Source organism: Triturus cristatus, chromosome 12, assembly GCF_964204655.1.
Source record: "Triturus cristatus chromosome 12, aTriCri1.1, whole genome shotgun sequence".
Classification (NCBI taxonomy): domain Eukaryota; kingdom Metazoa; phylum Chordata; class Amphibia; order Caudata; family Salamandridae; genus Triturus; species Triturus cristatus.
The window spans coordinates 473,593,944-473,610,166 of NC_140595.1; the positions used below are offsets into that span (position 1 = coordinate 473,593,944).

At 49.0% G+C, this 16,223-nt stretch overlaps 1 protein-coding gene and 1 pseudogene across 1 annotated transcript in view; one reads left to right on the forward strand and one right to left on the reverse strand.

Moving 5' to 3' along the window:
• CEP89 (centrosomal protein 89) overlaps positions 1-16,223 on the reverse strand; it is a 1,352,699-nt gene that overhangs the window by 1,240,410 nt on the left and 96,066 nt on the right. The gene's annotated exons all lie outside the window — the stretch shown is intronic.
• Positions 15,916-16,027, forward strand: LOC146776125 (5S ribosomal RNA; annotated as a pseudogene).

Below are 16,223 nucleotides of genomic sequence, written 5' to 3' on the forward strand. Positions count from 1 at the left end.
GGTGCCCCTCTATATCTCATATGGCTGTCTCACTTACAACCTGGGAGAATGGACTCCGTAGGTCGTAGGGGTGTCCTGCTCACCCAGGGGCACCCTCACACTTAGAACCAAGCACCCTGCCTTCAGGATTCAAAGAACTGCTCTAGGGGTGACTTAAAGGTTTTAGGTGCAGTGACCTTAGATATAGGGAAACCTATATCTAGCACCAGCTTACACAGGCTGCAATGGTAGGCCTGTAGTTGCAAATTGAGTGGTCTCCCATGGGTAGCATAATACATGCTTCAGCCATGGGGTGTCAACCGCCAGGCTTCCTGTACCCTTTCCCTGTCTCCTAACAATTAAGAAACTACCACTCCCACAATGCATTGTAATGGCTACCACCCTGTATGCTTTCCCATACGGCAGTGAACACAGGTCAGCTGATATACCCATAGTATAAAGCCAGCCCACGCCCGTTACCAGGTGCTTGGCTTTCATCCTTGCTAGAACCACGCCCCTTGTTCTTTGACCCCGGAATTCTAATCCTTTGGCTGATCCTCGTCCTTTCACGGAGTCTTTCCCAGCTGTTGCCGGTTATCCTGCCTTTCCCTGCCTGGCGAGTACCTCGACCCATGCTGTGCTGAGAAGAGCTGTATTATTTAACTTCTTCCAAATAAGACGCGGTGATTCCCGCAAGGGTGCCCTGTTGGAACAAAGACTATTATTCTTCATTTAATTTTGATGTTTGTTTGGCCTTGGGAGAGAACGCGTCTTAACGCGCACCTGTTTACAAGAGGCGCGAAGCCGCGCCTAACATTTACAAGCGGATATTAGCTCGATAACTTCAAACTATTTTTTTTTTTTGTTTTTTGTTTTTCGGCAATGTGCAAGTTAGCGCATTGGAACTAGACTCTTCTTTTGGCTCACAACGGAGGATTTGTTAACCTAAGGCTCGAGCTCGCACTACAGAAGTTATATTGAAGCTGACGCGAGCGGAAATTTCTATTCTGCTCATTGGGGATTCCACATATCTGTTAGCGTTAAGACGAGCGCTTTCTTTTGCAACGGAGAGATCAAGAAACACTAAGCATTTAAAAAGACACTCAAATTGTGATGTAAGCAAGGATATACATTTGGGCTTTTTTGCTTCTCGGACTACCCTCCTATTACTCCTGAGAATTATTTAGTAGCAGAATTTCACCGCTAACACGACGTTCGCATTCTTTGATCATTACTTTAGTCCCTTCCCCAAAGCAGTTTTCCTACTCTTTGGTCCCGAATATTCCAAGAGAGACCTACACTATAATTACTAATGGCTTTGCGTTCGGTAAGTTTGGGAAAGCATATAGTTTAAAACAAGAAGTACATACACAAAGTGCTCTTCAGCTCTTTATGTTTTCATGCCCTTATGTTTCTTATGTTCCCTCCTTGCAGGAATATCCTATCCTTGGATTGCTGCGTTGCCTGCCTTCCTGGTGGTTCTTTTGGGTCTCTCCACTCCTTGTGGGTATCAGGCTGCCTTTTGAGTGTTTAGTAACTCGAAGAGCATATACCCTACTAGAGTGTTGAGACGCTCTCTTCGCACCCGTGGATATTGGTTTCCTCGGCATTGGACACATTCCTCCGATTAGCCGTGACATGGGGGACCTCTGGTGTACCTATGCCCTGGGTACCTTAGTACCATATACTAGGGACTGATGAGGTGACACCAGTGTCCAACCTGTGATGTACCTACTTACCAAACCAATTTAGTCAGAAACAGCATTACATCAAGCAAAAAGTGGGGGGTAACCATGCAGAAGGATCCTACCTTCCTACACATGTATGCATGTATTTCCATCTCCTTCTCTGTGCATCTCCTTTCCAGAGTCTCACTATTCCCTTTTGTGTCTCTTCCTTTCTGTAGCTGTTCCCTCAATCACTGTTCACTCTCCTCATATGCATGTGTCTGTACATCACCCTCTGGAGAGAATACCTCTTCCAACATGCATCCCTCTCCCTTTTGAACATTTGCCTTCCTCAGGCTTGTCTTGCTACCCGTGTTTCTGAACTACTGTTGTACATATGTCTCTCGAAGTCACCCTCAACAGTCCATACGTATGATACCTCTTTTTTTGCATACCATCACCTCAGGCATAGCTCACTGGCCAGATCTGTTTGTGGCTGTCTCACACATATAAATCACAGTGAGAGATAAAGAGGAACAGGTGGTGCACCATACATCTGCCACTTGTTAATACATCCAAACACAAAGGTACGGAACACAGCGACAATACGGAACAATAATTTTTGTTCTGTGTTGGCTACCCTAGGCTACGGAAACCGATCCAGTTGATCTGGATAAAAAAAGCCTCTCCCATGTAATGTGGCATGCTTCATCATCGGCTTCCTACCCCACCCTGGTAAGATACTACAAGGGTGGATTGAACCTTTATTTTGTGAAGGAGTTCTTAGATAAAATATGATAGCTGGATAGAGTGGGGATCCAAATCTTAAAAATACCTTAGGATAAACCCGTGAGAAATCCCTTTATTGGTGGTTAGCCTCTTTATACACAATATCTTTAAAAAAGGGGGAAGTTTTATGGGTACACGGGCCAATTGTCCAATTTATTGCAGACATGTTTCTGCCCCTAACTGACAGCCCATGAATGGTCCAGGGAAATCAACAGGGCGATTAAGATATAGGATCCCTATCTCCCTATGTGTATAGAGTGTGACACATGCCTGAGGACAGCTAAGCCTGTGTGAGAGAGAGTCTTCAGCAGACTGAGGGAATTTGGACTAGGTTCTCTGCCCGGCACTTTCCTTAACAAATGTGTGCCTACAGTCCCCGCCCTGGTTCTGACCATGTTGTAAGCACCAGCTCCCAGTTGGGCTACCACCTTCGCATGATGAAGATAAACCATCCTTCTTTCACCTGCAGGCAGTTGTGCTTGAGCAACAACATATACATATCAGTCTTATAGAGCACAAACCTAGCGAAAAACCAGCAGATTGTCTAACAGGAAAGGTGCATTACCACTGAAGGGTAAGTCAGCGTAAAACTTGGGGGCAGCAGAGAGGAGGGATTACAATAGCAAGAGAAGTTTAGTGGGATTTACACAGAAAAGTGCCAGGAGAGGGCTGAAGCAAAGGTAGACAGGTTCTCTTCAGAAAGAACAGGGAGCTAATTTTATGGTTTAAATGTTTTTATTGAATATCCAACATAATTATATGCATCTAGCAACCCACGTACATGGCTATAAAAAAAACGCTAGACAGGTCAACATCATAGCCCATGTAATCAACATGTACAGAGCTGAATAACCACTTTGATCTGACACAGCTCTTGCATATAAAAAACAGAAACACGTCTCCCCCCCCCCCCCCCAACAAAAACCCTCCCCCTCCCTCCTCCCCCAGTGCTCAGCGTCGTTCCTGACAACCCGTTGAACTTCTAGTGCCCCCCCTCCTTCCGAGATCCCTGCAATACGTAACAGTCTGAGATATCGGGGCATGTGACTTCCCTAAATTCAGAGGCCAAGAGCGACAAGAAGGGCTGCCATAACTCTCCAAATCTGTCCCCCTCCCCTGCCACGGTCAGTGCCAATTTTTCCATACCCAAGACATACCACAAACGATATAACCACCCCGTGAAGGTCAGCAATTGAGGCGTACGCCAGTGAGTGAGAATGTTTTGCATAGCTGACCCTAGTGCAATGGTCATCAACCGACCCCTACGGGACCGCAGTGGGTAAGTCAGAAAGTTGGGCAGTCCGAGGATTACATAGGCTGGGAAACGTGGTATCTCCGTCTCAAAGTGCTTATCTACTTCATCTTACACCTGCGTCCAGTAGGATCGAAGATGAGTGCATTCCCACAGTACATGGGCTAGACTGCCCACAGAGCCACAACCTCTCCAGCACAGTGCCTCCCGGGAGCGATCCATCGTGTGCAAGCGCTCTGGGGTGTAGTACCAGTATGTCACAATCTTCGTTAGAGTCTCCGTGAGTCCCATGTGGTATGCAGAGTGCCTCGCCCTATAATATATGTCCTCCCATTCTTTATGACTCAGTGTTCTTCCGAGCTCCCGTTCCCACCGGTTTCTGCTAGAGTTATATGAGTGTTTATATTTAATCTGCAATTGCTTATAGAGGTCAGAGATGAGGTGTTTGTCTGATGTACGCGTAATGAGCCATCGCTCGTAGGGGGAGAGGCGCCTCTCTGCCCCGGAGCGAACCTGTGGCTGAAGCGCCCAGTGTCTCACCTGCATATATCGCAACCTCTCCGTCTCCTGCAGCCCAAAGTCTTTCCGCAGCTGGGCGAACGAGTGTACCCCCCCCCCCCATAAACATGGCAAAGAGACCGACAGCCCGCAACACCCCACCCCGCGAAGGTGGCTTCCTCCAAACCGGGGGCGAAGTCGGGATTGCCCTTCAACGGGGTAAGCGGAGACGGGAAAGTGGTAAACTCGTGCACGAGATTGGTGGCGTCCCAAACTTCAAGAGGGATCCGCGTGATATAAGAAGCATCCAAATTTGGAGGCCTATGGTGTTTGCGTAAGAAGGGAATTTCCTGCAGAGGTCATGCCGCTATTGCCTGGTCTTGAAACAACCAATGTTTCTCTGATTCCCATTTGCTCCACTCCACAAGATATCTCAATTGGGCTGCTTGAAAGTAGAGTCTCAGGTCTGGAACCCCTAGTCCCCCAGCTTCCGGTGCTAGCACCGTCAGTGCTCGCCGCATTTGTGGCTTCCGCCCATTCCAGACAAACCGGGACAACTCCGACTGCATCGCTCGAATCCATCCTACAGGCGGACAGGGAGGTATAGTGCAAAAGAGATATAGAATCTGCAGAAGGATGCTCATCTTGACCGCTGCAATCCTACCCAACCAGGAGAGGGGACAGTGCCGCCACCTGTCGAGTTCTCAACGGATTCTGTCGCGCAATAATGTATAGTTCGTGTGAACCACTGCAGAAAGTGATGGGGCTAATTGAATCCCTAAATACGGTATTGCGTTTGCCGACCAACGAATGGGAAGTCGGGTCTGCAGGCAGTCTCGAGTGGAACTAGATAACGATAAATCCAGAGCTAAGGATTTCTCTGCATTTACTTTGAACCCGGCCGCCCGGGCAAAAACATCCAATTCCTCCCAGCATGCTGGGAGAGCAGATAGTGGATCAGATAATGATAATAATGCATCATCCGCGTATAAACTTATCGTGTGGACAAAACCACCGAACCGTATCCCCGCGACCTCCGGGTTCTGTCGCAGCCTCTGAGCCAGGGGTTCCATATAAAGGGCAAAGAGGAGGGGGGATAGCGGACATCCCTGCCTCGTGCCCCTCTCAATGTGGAAGCGGGAGGATGTGTAGCCGTTCACCCTAACTGCCGCTGTGGGAGATTTATAACAATTAAGGATGTGCGTGCGGAACCGGTCGCCTATTCCTGCCTTCTCCAATACCTGTTCTAAGAATGGCCAGTGGACGCGGTCAAACGCTTTTTCAGCGTCGATGGCCAACATCATAAATTCCCCCTGGACCCGAGTAGCCTTTTCAATAAGGTGCAAAATCCATTTCGTGTTGTCTGCCGTTTGTCGTTCGGGGATAAAGCCCGCCTGGTCCGGGTCCACGAGGTACGGCATCTGAGGGCCAAGGCGGGCAGCTAATATCCCGGTGTATAGTTTAAAATCCACGTTAAGGAGGGATATTGGTCGATAAGATCCGCAGTGTGAGCAGTCTTTCCCAGGTTTAGGAATTACCGCGATCGAAGCCTCTAAGAGGTCGCCTGGGATAGCTCCCTGAATAGCAAAAGAATTAAACAGCCGGGTAAGAATCAGAGCTAACAGAGGGCAAAATTTCTAGTAGAATATGGCGGGAAAACCGTCGGGACCAGGGGCCTTTCCCAATTTGAGACGAGAAATGGCGGACACCACCTCCTCCAGTTGAATGCTTCTATCTAAATGGTCGGCTTGCGCCGTCGAAAGAGCCGGCAGTGTGACAGAATCTAAGAAAGCCGTTCCATCAGAATGGTCCAAGGGGGCCTCTGCGTATAATGTCTCATAAAAATCTCGAAATGCCTCTGCAATGTCTCTGTCCTCCGTTGCTTCTGTGCCATTTGCCCGAGAGATCATTTTAATGCCCTGTCTTTGACGAACCTCCCTAAGCTTATGGCCCAAAAGGCGCCCACACTTGTCCCCACCCGCGTAATAGGCGTGTCGCAGCCTCAATGCCGCAAACTCTGCCCTGTCCTGGTCAAGTGCCGTTAGCTGTTGGCGAACGGCCCTGAGTTGCCGCCATACTCTCGGAGCTCCCGTCCGCTGATGTATCCCTTCAAGTTCCCGGACCTGCTGCGTGAGCTCTTCCCTTTTGCACCCTCGCTCCCTACTGTCCGCCGCCGAGATCGAAATGAACTCCCCCCTCAGAACCGCCTTTAACTTGTGGAGAAGTGTGGCTCAATGATTAGAGCGGCAGACCCTGATGCAGAGGTCTAGCCCGGGACCAGGGTTCAATTCCCCGCCTCGGCAGGTCTTGGGCTCAAAAATTCCACGGACCTGATAAATCTCGCCTCGGTGCCTATTCCAATCATGGAGTCCCACTCTGCAACTCTGGGCAATAGCTTGCTTAATCTCCACAATGGCCCCCACAACGCTAAGGATGCCTGGCCTCCACCTTGGAGGTGCCCAGGAGTGGACGCCTCACAGGGAAAGCCAGGATGGGTTCCACAGCGGTATTCGTACAAGCGCCTTGAGACCCTTGCGGGTGAGTAGTGCGCTATACAAGTATCAAATTTACATTTACATTTAACGCCGACCACTGCGTGGCTGGTGTGGTGTCTGGGTTATCATTATGTTTGAGATAATCATGAATGTGGTACCGGATTCTTTTAAGCACTTCCTCCCGATGCAAGAGAGCGTCCCGAAGACGCCACACCCTAGGTGGACGCGACATGGGCGGGAGGGTGAAAATCGCAGTCACCGGAGCGTGGTCTGACAATGACGCTACTCCTATATCGGCTGCCGTCGATAGCGCACGTGCCGACGAAGATACCAGGAAGTGGTCGAGTCTGGCGTAAGTCTTACGCGCGTTAGAATAAAAGGAGTATTCCCTGTCTCGTGGATACATGCTGCGCCATAAATCGCAGAACCCCAACTCCTGCAGGTGCGTGAGCCCCGGTCTGATGAGAGCGCTGGCGGGATCTATCCTGAGCATTATCAAAAACCAAATTGAGGTCCCCCCCCCAAGTATGACATTGCGATCAGGTGTAGCCGTGGCCTCTATAAGTGCAGAATGTAAGGATCGCTCTGCTCCCTCGTTCGGGGCGTACAAGGAGCTAATCGTGAACGGCACTCCCCCGAGGACAAAGCGGTATGTCAATAAACGCCCACTGATCTCAACCACCTTATGCAGAACCTCCCCCCGAAACCGCTGCGCAACTAGGATCGCCACCCCTGCTGTTTTAGTAGGGCCCGAGGAGAAGAATTGCGTGGGAAACTTCCGGGACTTAAGACGATGACAATCACGCCCTAATAGGTGGGTTTCCTGTAGCAAACAAAGATCTGCGTGGGAATTTTCTAAGCAGGACAGGACAGCCCTACGTTTAACGGGATTGTTAAGACCCCGAACATTCAGGGTCAGTATCCTAAGTGTGGTGGGTGGCATGGTATGTGTTACATGGAAGGCACTGCAACTGAGAGGCGTCGTATATCGTGATGCCAGAGCCTCCGTAGTGTAAACAAATCAGAGACACGAGGACACCAGGGATTGCACTAACCATAAAAGGGATGGTGGATGTGGAGCACCAGCTTCCCCCCCTCCCCCACCCCAAAAACCCCAACACAAACAACAAAATACCATGATAACTGAGAACAAATAGTCCATCAATCGTCTGTGATTGGTGAAAAAACATTGGGGAATGTCCACTAAAAGTGGAAGGAAGCCCCCCCCCTCCCGCCAGGGTCTGGATATGAAAAACAAAGTCTCTCAGATACCGTGCATAACCGGGTCAGCCATTATTAGTACCAGAAAGGTCCGCGGACACAGCTTCCAGTGCCGATAGTCGAAGGGTGCAACCTTCGAGCTTTTTGCATTATCAACTCTTTAGTGCGGTAGTCCTGCACACACACCAGAATGTCTGATGGGGGGGCCGATGGCGCCCTGGGAGGCCCCACCCTATGGGCCCGATCTATCACCAACTCCGTGTCTAGAGGGCGATCCAGGATGTGATTGAAGAGTTCCCTCGCATAAGCAAAAAGATCCTTTGAGGTGTCATCCGCCTTCACCCCCCTGATTCGGATGTTATGGCGACGGGAGCGATTTTCAAGGTCTTCAAGGTGGACCTGAAGGTCCACCTGCTGGTCATGCAGTCGAATGATCTCCTGCTGTAGATTCGCTATTTCCTCATCTCTTCCATCGCTCTTGCCTTCTAGATCCGCGACCCTCTCCCCGATGCCGACCATGTCTCGGCGGACCTCCTTGAGCTCCGACTTGAACGCCTGCTTGAAGGATTGGATATCCGCCCGCAATGCAGCAAAATTCGATTCCATAAAGGCCTTGGTGATGGGCTCCGATCCTCCGGCGTCACTCCCCCCCCCCCCCCCGGAGCCCCCGGAGTCCGAGGCTGCGGGCATCTTCCCGTCCCTTTAATACTTTTGTCCTGCCGCTTCCTGGGATTGGACATCACTCTTCCCCCCCCGGTCTCCTGGACTATCACGCGGGGGCCATGGCCCTCCGTCGCCAGTCCTCCGCCGGAGAGCCGGACCCCGCCGCTTTCTGGCAGACCGCAGAACCCCAAAAATCTCCGCCTCCGCTCACAGCCATTCCAGCACCCTCAGCCACCGGTAGGGCCCCTTGACCCCGCGGAGCTCCCCGAATGCACCTCCGACCCCGCTCGATCCGTCTGCGTTCTCAGGCTGCCTCCGCCACGGTCTCGACCCCCCCGGCACTCGGTGTCCGCCCCGTTATTCTTGACTGGGACGCTATCTGCCCCTTATGCTCTCTGGCTCGCTAGCGGCGCTCTCCTTGGTGCAGCTGGTGTCCGGCACAGAGCCACCGCCCCCGGAGCCCACCGGACCGCAGAGTCCCAACTTCCAGGGCTTCCACCCAGCTGTGATCTGGCCCCAGATGATCCCACCGGTACCAGGGAGGGGGGATATTGCACGCAGCCTGCTTCCGACCTCTGTTGTCCCAGACCCGACTCAGCTCTCCAAAGGCCGCTCAACCGGGCTCTCCGCTGTAACCTGCGATATCGCAGTCTACGTCTCCGCCCGTGCAACACTCCAGCAGCGAGGGCCGAACTCCACGCTCTAAACTCAATGGGCCGCCGGACCGCAAGCCCCAGGCTCCAAAGCGTCGATCAACACCAGGCCCCAGACAGGGGAGCCGCCGCCAGGGGGGAGGAAGCGCGCAGCCGACCCCCAGACACTGCTAACTCGCTCCCCTGTGTTGGCTGTCTTCGCGCTGCTCTTCGCCTCCTCTGCTGCCTCAGCACGGCGGGCGCGGAGGGGGGGGGGCACCCGCGACTCCGAGTCTCCCCGTCCCCCGCGTCAGCTCCAGGCCCAGGCCTCGCGGCTTGCAGCAGACCTCCTGTTACTCAGTCCTAGCTCCGACGCCGCTGCCCGCTATCCAAGATGGCGGGCCGGACCCGGTCGCGGCTCCGCTTCGCCGGCCCCCTGGGACCCTCACCTCCTTCCAGCTGTCACTCCTGGGCGAGCGGTCGCCTGTCGTTCCAGGGGTAAGGGACCTCCCCTGCCGCGCCACCGCTCTCCGATGTTCCTGCCGGGACCGGCCTCTCCCGCGCTGCCTCAGCGCCGCCGCATACCACCTCCTTCCACTCGCTCCGTAATCAGCTCTCGGCCACCGAACTCCACGCCGCTGCCAGTAATTCTAGTCCCGGGAGTCTGGGAATGCAGCTCGGGTATCATCAATGCTGATGTCGGCCTGGCGGCCGTTGCTAAATCCGACCTCGGCGGGAGCTCCGGAGCAGGACGACTGCTCACTCCGCCATCTTGGCTCCGCCCCTCAGGGAGCTCATTTTAAGTTACAAAATGGTGCTTGAAGCAGAGGTTCTTCAACCCATTCCTCAAATAAACAAGGGATAATTCCCAACTTACTTTAAGATGGTATTCCATATTCTGTGGGTATACTAGAAGGCTTAGCATTTTGCCTTCTTTCGTGATTCTGATTCTAGCCTGAAGATGTTGCTGCTGAATGTCAAGCAAAATGTCCTAGAGGTACTCATTTTTGTCGAAAGGTAAAGCAGTTGTTAGAGCTTTGTAGACCAAGCGGCACATTTTGAATATATTGCCTTTGGGCAAACTGACACAGCTGCATTCTCCGGTGGTCAGTGTTGCTGTGTCGTATTTCCAGAAACCTAATGAGACAGGGTCCATTGTAAGACACTTTTCAAAAGCATTATGTGTCCATCCTGAAGTCTTATTCTGGTAGAATGGCTACACGCAGTGGTGCAGTCAGTTGATGCTAGGGGATCTTTGTCCTCCATCTTTATCTTCAGAATTATGGTGACATGATGTGGAGGTTGATGTTGATGTGAAACCCCAAGTGCTTGGGATTTTGAATGAGCTGAGGACAGAAAAGTTCAAGATTCATATGTGTAAGCCATTCCTAACGTAGATACTGGACATCTTTGCTTTCATAGTGGCAGGGCGGTCTTTCAGCTAGTCGATGTCCTAACTGAGCTTGGTGTCACCAGAGCTTCAGTAAATGTTCATGTCTCGAGGGGTTCCATATACAGTGTGAAGGATAGGATGGAATCTTGGGGAATGCGGCATCTTAGGTTAATCGGATGGGTTTAGGTTTGAAGGAACACATGCGGACCAACAGCACTCAATTAATCAGATGCAACTTAAACAACTTCAATCTAATGCTCTCAAAACCCATTCTGGATGGTGAACTACAGAGCAGGGATTGGTGGTCAACTGTATTAAAGGTTGCAGAAGAACAATTTACTTACCTTTGGTAATTCTCTTTCTGGTGGATGTTCCTCAGGTAACTGACTTTATCTAAAAAATTTTCTCATCAATTTACTTGCATGCTGGTAGGTGGCATTGGGTTCATCCTGTCCCAGAAGGGACGTCTGGGCCATAATTTATCCACCACATATGAGCGTTGGCATCAGTTTCTTTCTGATATCTGCCCACACTGCTGGACGTACTTGTTAGTAACCAGATTATGCCATGGTGCAGATCGCAAAATTGGAATCTAAAAGCATGGACTAGAGAAGTCCATGTCACAGAGAGGGAGGAGGGTGGGTTGGTGAGGAATCTTGGGTTAGACTATCTACCAGAAAGAGTATTACCAAAGGTAAGTAACTTGTTATTTTGATGGATACTTCTAACCGCAGTTTCCTCACTTTGAGACTAGATGTCAAAGCAGTACCTCCCTAGGTAGTGGGTCTGTAGGACTGAACGGGCAAAGTACCCTTCCTCCCCAGACCTAGCTAGCTAGACAGTAGTGCTTTGTTAACATGTGAAGTAACCCTCCATGTTGCAGCCAGACAAATGTCTAAAACAGACGCTGCACGCATTTGACTGGAAAGAAGAGGGTATACAGTTGCTGGACAGCTCAATCACACAACCAGCTGACGTTATCGCAATGAGGAACGCTGTCTTCAATGTAAGCAATCAAAGAGGGCAGCTGTGCATTGGCTCAAATTGATTGCACATCGGGAATGTGAGAATGAGTTTGCGATCCCACTGGGGCATCACAAATGGGGTTGCAGGAACATATGGGTCAGCTCTTTTAGAAAAAGCATCACAAAAGGGTACTTGAATAAAGAGAGATCTTCAGGCACATGTAAAAAAGTTGATAAGGCAGACAAATAACCCTTAACTATTACAACAGTAAGACCTTGTGGCGCTAAATATAAACAGGAAAGTTGTACATCAGCCAACTCGGCTCGTAAAGGTTGGATAGGCAAGGGAGAACGGCAAGTAGAAAACTTCCCTTTGCATCCCACATAGATGGTTTTAGTAGAGGGGCATCTGGCTGCCAAAATGACATTCACTACTTCAGGAGGAAGATCAGATGTCATCAACAGTCGCTGCTCAATCTTCAAACAAGGTGGTATACGTTCTGAAGCTTCGGGTGCAGGACCCTGTTCTGTTGCTGTGACAGGTGGTCCTCTCAACGGGGCAGCTTTATCAGAGGACAGAGCCTTATGATGAGAAGTCCGGGGCAACAATCTAGCAGGCGTTGAGATGCATTCTCTCACTGATATTTGGAGATAAACAGTATAATACGCAAGTTGTTTGTGGCTCTTTTTCATTATTAGAGTAAATCTATTTGAAGGAACAGTTTTTGTTTTTTAAGGCATTCCTTAAAGCACATTCGATCAAATATCCAGACCCCAATTTAAATTTGGGGAGTGGAAAGTTACCAAGTCAGTTGACTCACAGCTTTGTATATTTTCTAAACATGTCAAGCTTACTGCAATAGTGAAAACTAATTCAAATGTAAACGCAATTTTACAGGGCTGGAGGATTGGAAGCTTCCATTTGATAAAAAGCACAAGTCAAAATTGCATGGTCTTTAAATTAAGAACAGACACTGGCATGCAACTGTCATAGTTACAGGAAGGTTGTGCTGAAGGTGCAGTACAAAAGGACACCTTCCCTAGACCGTCACCAGCTAAGCAGGAAGTCATGGAAGGGGTTATATAGCTAAGGCACCATTGGATGGGGCCATTTACTGAGAACACTAGTCCCATCTCTAGTCAAAGGAATTGTAGCTGGCCAGGCAGCAGCCCTACCCCTAAGGCTTTGTCAGCGAGTGGCAAAAATAACCATTTGAATCTAGGATCATGCTTTGGTATGAACTTGGTCTTTAATTCGGCTTGTGCGGTGCCTCCTATTTGGCTGCTGAAGAAGACTCAACTGTCTAGAATTACAGATATTCTCCTCCATTTCATATGTAAGAGATTCCTTGCAGTGTCCTCATGGTGGCACCTATATTATTTGGATCAGCATTCGCTTTTCTATGTGGTGAATGAAGAAAGAATGGAGGCCAGCTATGTATACTAGACATTGAGAATATTTACTTGCAGATGGATTGTTTGGCATTATCACAAGTGTAAATAAAAGTCTGTCTTCAATATAGAGGATTTCAACTTTAAGTGTGCAATAGAAACTCAAAGCACCTCCATAATAGAACACAAATTCTAAACAACATGTATGCTGTGTCAGTGATCCAAAATTCTAGCCTCGACTGCAAAAAAATAAATTGATGTTTTAAAGAGAATGTATAGTAACAAATAACAAGAGTGGGAGAGGGCTGTATGGAGAGGTATGGTTAAGAAATTTACCAAAAAATAATGTGGGGCAAATAAAATTGGGTAAACCTTAATAAGACTTTGGCGGCGATTTGCAGGGTAATTTGCTGCTCATTGAATAATAGCATTAAAATAAAGTATGTGCATAACTGTGAATTTGAAAGCACATTGGGTCGGGAGCACTGCCCAAGAAATTCCAATTAAAATCTCCTATCACCCTTTCTCCATGTTTCTCCCTTTATCTCTCTTCTTCCTCTATCTCATAACTCTAGGACTCATGCGCTTAGGTTCTTACCATTCACAAACTCACTAATTCCGTAAATAGGAGCATTTGCAAATGTTTAAACCCTTTTTAAAATATACCAAAGTCATTTAACAATTTGGAAAAGGTTTCCTGAATCATTAAATGGGTTTAGGGAACATTAAAGAATCGCTATTTTGAAGGGATGTTTTTTCCAAATAACAATTCGTTATGGTATGTATTAATGTTTTGCAACTGAAACACTAACATTTTACCACCTACTCAAAGAAGATGGTAACCCATTAGCAAAGGCCTTTCCCTTTGTGCAAATGGATTGATTTATGAGTGCAAGGTATTCGCAAATGGTGATCTTGAACTGGTAAAACCATTACTGATGCAGAACATCACTAAAGGATGGCATACTATTGCGCCAGAGTAAATACTATAACAGAGACAAGGAATTGGCATTTTGCGGCTCAGGTATAATGGAATATTTTGAACCCATATGTTTTTAATTATTTGCATTCTGGGAATGGTTGAAGAAAAACTCAATATCGAAGATGGGAATGGGCCTGGAACACTCCCAAAACTGGAGTAGCAGAAGGAAAATATTTCCTGACCGAAGAAATAAAACAACCAAAAAAGGGAAATGCAAATACAATCAGTTATTTTTTAATGAAAAGATGGTAAATTCAGAATCATTAGTGAAGAGCAGGTGTTGTATTTTTTGGTACTTCAAAGGCGAATGCCGTTCGTTTAAATAAAAATATTTTGTTAAGAAACTCTGCCATCTGCATGGGTCATTTGGGGGGGGGGACATTACTAGTGGCTGGCAGGGCCCTCAAATACCTCCGTGGATAAGGCCCTGACTCCAACGTGTAAAGGTTTTGACACTCTCAGCGGTGACAAAATGATCCGCTGCTGGAAGATGGCCTGTACCACCTCTGAGTGCAGACAATATTCATGATCTGCTAGGTAACGCCAGTTGAGCTCGTCCACCGTGATGTTTACAGATCCTGCCAGGAGTTATAAGACCAGGTAGATCCCCTGACAACTCAGTCAGCTCCAGAGACTCAGAGCCTTCATGGTACAGGGCCTATGACCCCACTCCGCCCTGCTCATTGCAGTCCAACAAGGCAGTGGCGTTGTCCGAGATGACCTGCACCGAGTTCTCCGTTGATGGACGGGATGAAGACTTTTGATACCAAGCAAATCGTCCGCAGCTCCAACAAGTTTATGGGAAGGTGGGTGCCTCCGGCCTCCATCTCTCCCAGATGACCTCCCAAACCCAGCAATGATGCATCCTTCACAACTGTCAAGTCTGGGTGGGGTAGTGAAAGGGGTCTGCTGCCGGTCCAATTTGTATGTATGTATGTATTTATTTCTTGTAAAGCGCAACTGTCACCCCAAGGGTATCCTGGCGCTCAGTCCTGTTGTAACCACTGCAGGTCTTTTGTAGTCTCCCCCTGACACCTAGATGGAACCTGTAAGCTTCATGTGGTGCTGAGACCACTCAGTTCAGAACCCATTGTAGAGCCCTCATATGCCATCTGGGGCCGTCTACTAGAGGGATGCAGGGGGCCAATAAGAGTCGATCTCACTGACACCAACATCAAAGGTTGAAACACTGGGATCATAGTCTGAATACCCTGACTCGTTGAGGTGGAGGAAAGACTCTGAACAGCACTGTGTCTAGGGTGGCTTCAATGAATGGTAGTCTCTGTGAAGGAGTCAGGTGTGACTTCGGCGAAGTGATGCAAAAACATTAACAGGTTGGCAATTGTCTCTAGGTGGTTTACAACTGATTTGAGGTGAGCCTGCCTTCACTGCGCTTTGAGAAGACTGGTTTTCCCAACTTCCGTAGATGAGCATTAACCACCATCAAAGGGCACTGGTAAGGCCGAAGGAGAACACTGAGAACTGAAAGTGGTCTTGGCCAACCTGAAATCGCAGGTAACTTCTGAGGGAATGCAGAACGGAAATGTGGAAATAGGCGTCCTGTAAATCCAAAGCCACCATCCAGTCTCCTGGATCTGGAGCAGACAAAACCTGGTCTTGGGTGAAACATTTGAGCTTGTCCTTCTTGATGAGGAATTTCAGAGAGCAAAGATCAAGAATGGGACCAGAAAGTAACAGGATTAGCAAGCAGTCCTATCTTCTGATGCTGGCATCCTTTCTATAGCTCCCTTCTGCAAGAGAGCCTGAACTTACCTTTGCAAAATGGATAAGTCGTCCCCTGAAAGGCGTTGCAGTGTGGGTGGCATGGTTGGAGGAGTAGAAAGAAATGGTAGGGCGTAGCCTTGTTGAACAGTTTGGACCACCCAACTGTGATGCTCTACCAGCTGTGGAAATGTCTGCTTATTGGGCCTCCAACCCCAGAAGCACTTCTCTTTTCTCTTGGGGCACGCCACCAGTGTAGGCAACGGCCTGTGGCCATACCACCCTGAAAGCACCTGATCTCCTCTGAAGTTAAGCAGGGTTGGGCCTGGTTAGTACCTGGATGGGAGACCGCCTGGGAATACCAGGTGCTGTAGACTTACTTGAATCTTGGAGGGACCTTACAATGAGTTGCCTGCAGTCATGGTTCGGGACCATTTTTCATGTTTCTTCCTCCCATAATTCCTCTGTCTGGTTCCCAGAATGCCTTGGGTACTGTTTTTCCTTCACCATTCCAAGATGGAGGTTTTTGAACATTTTTCTTCCCAAACCAACATGGTGGTTCTCCCTTTCCTG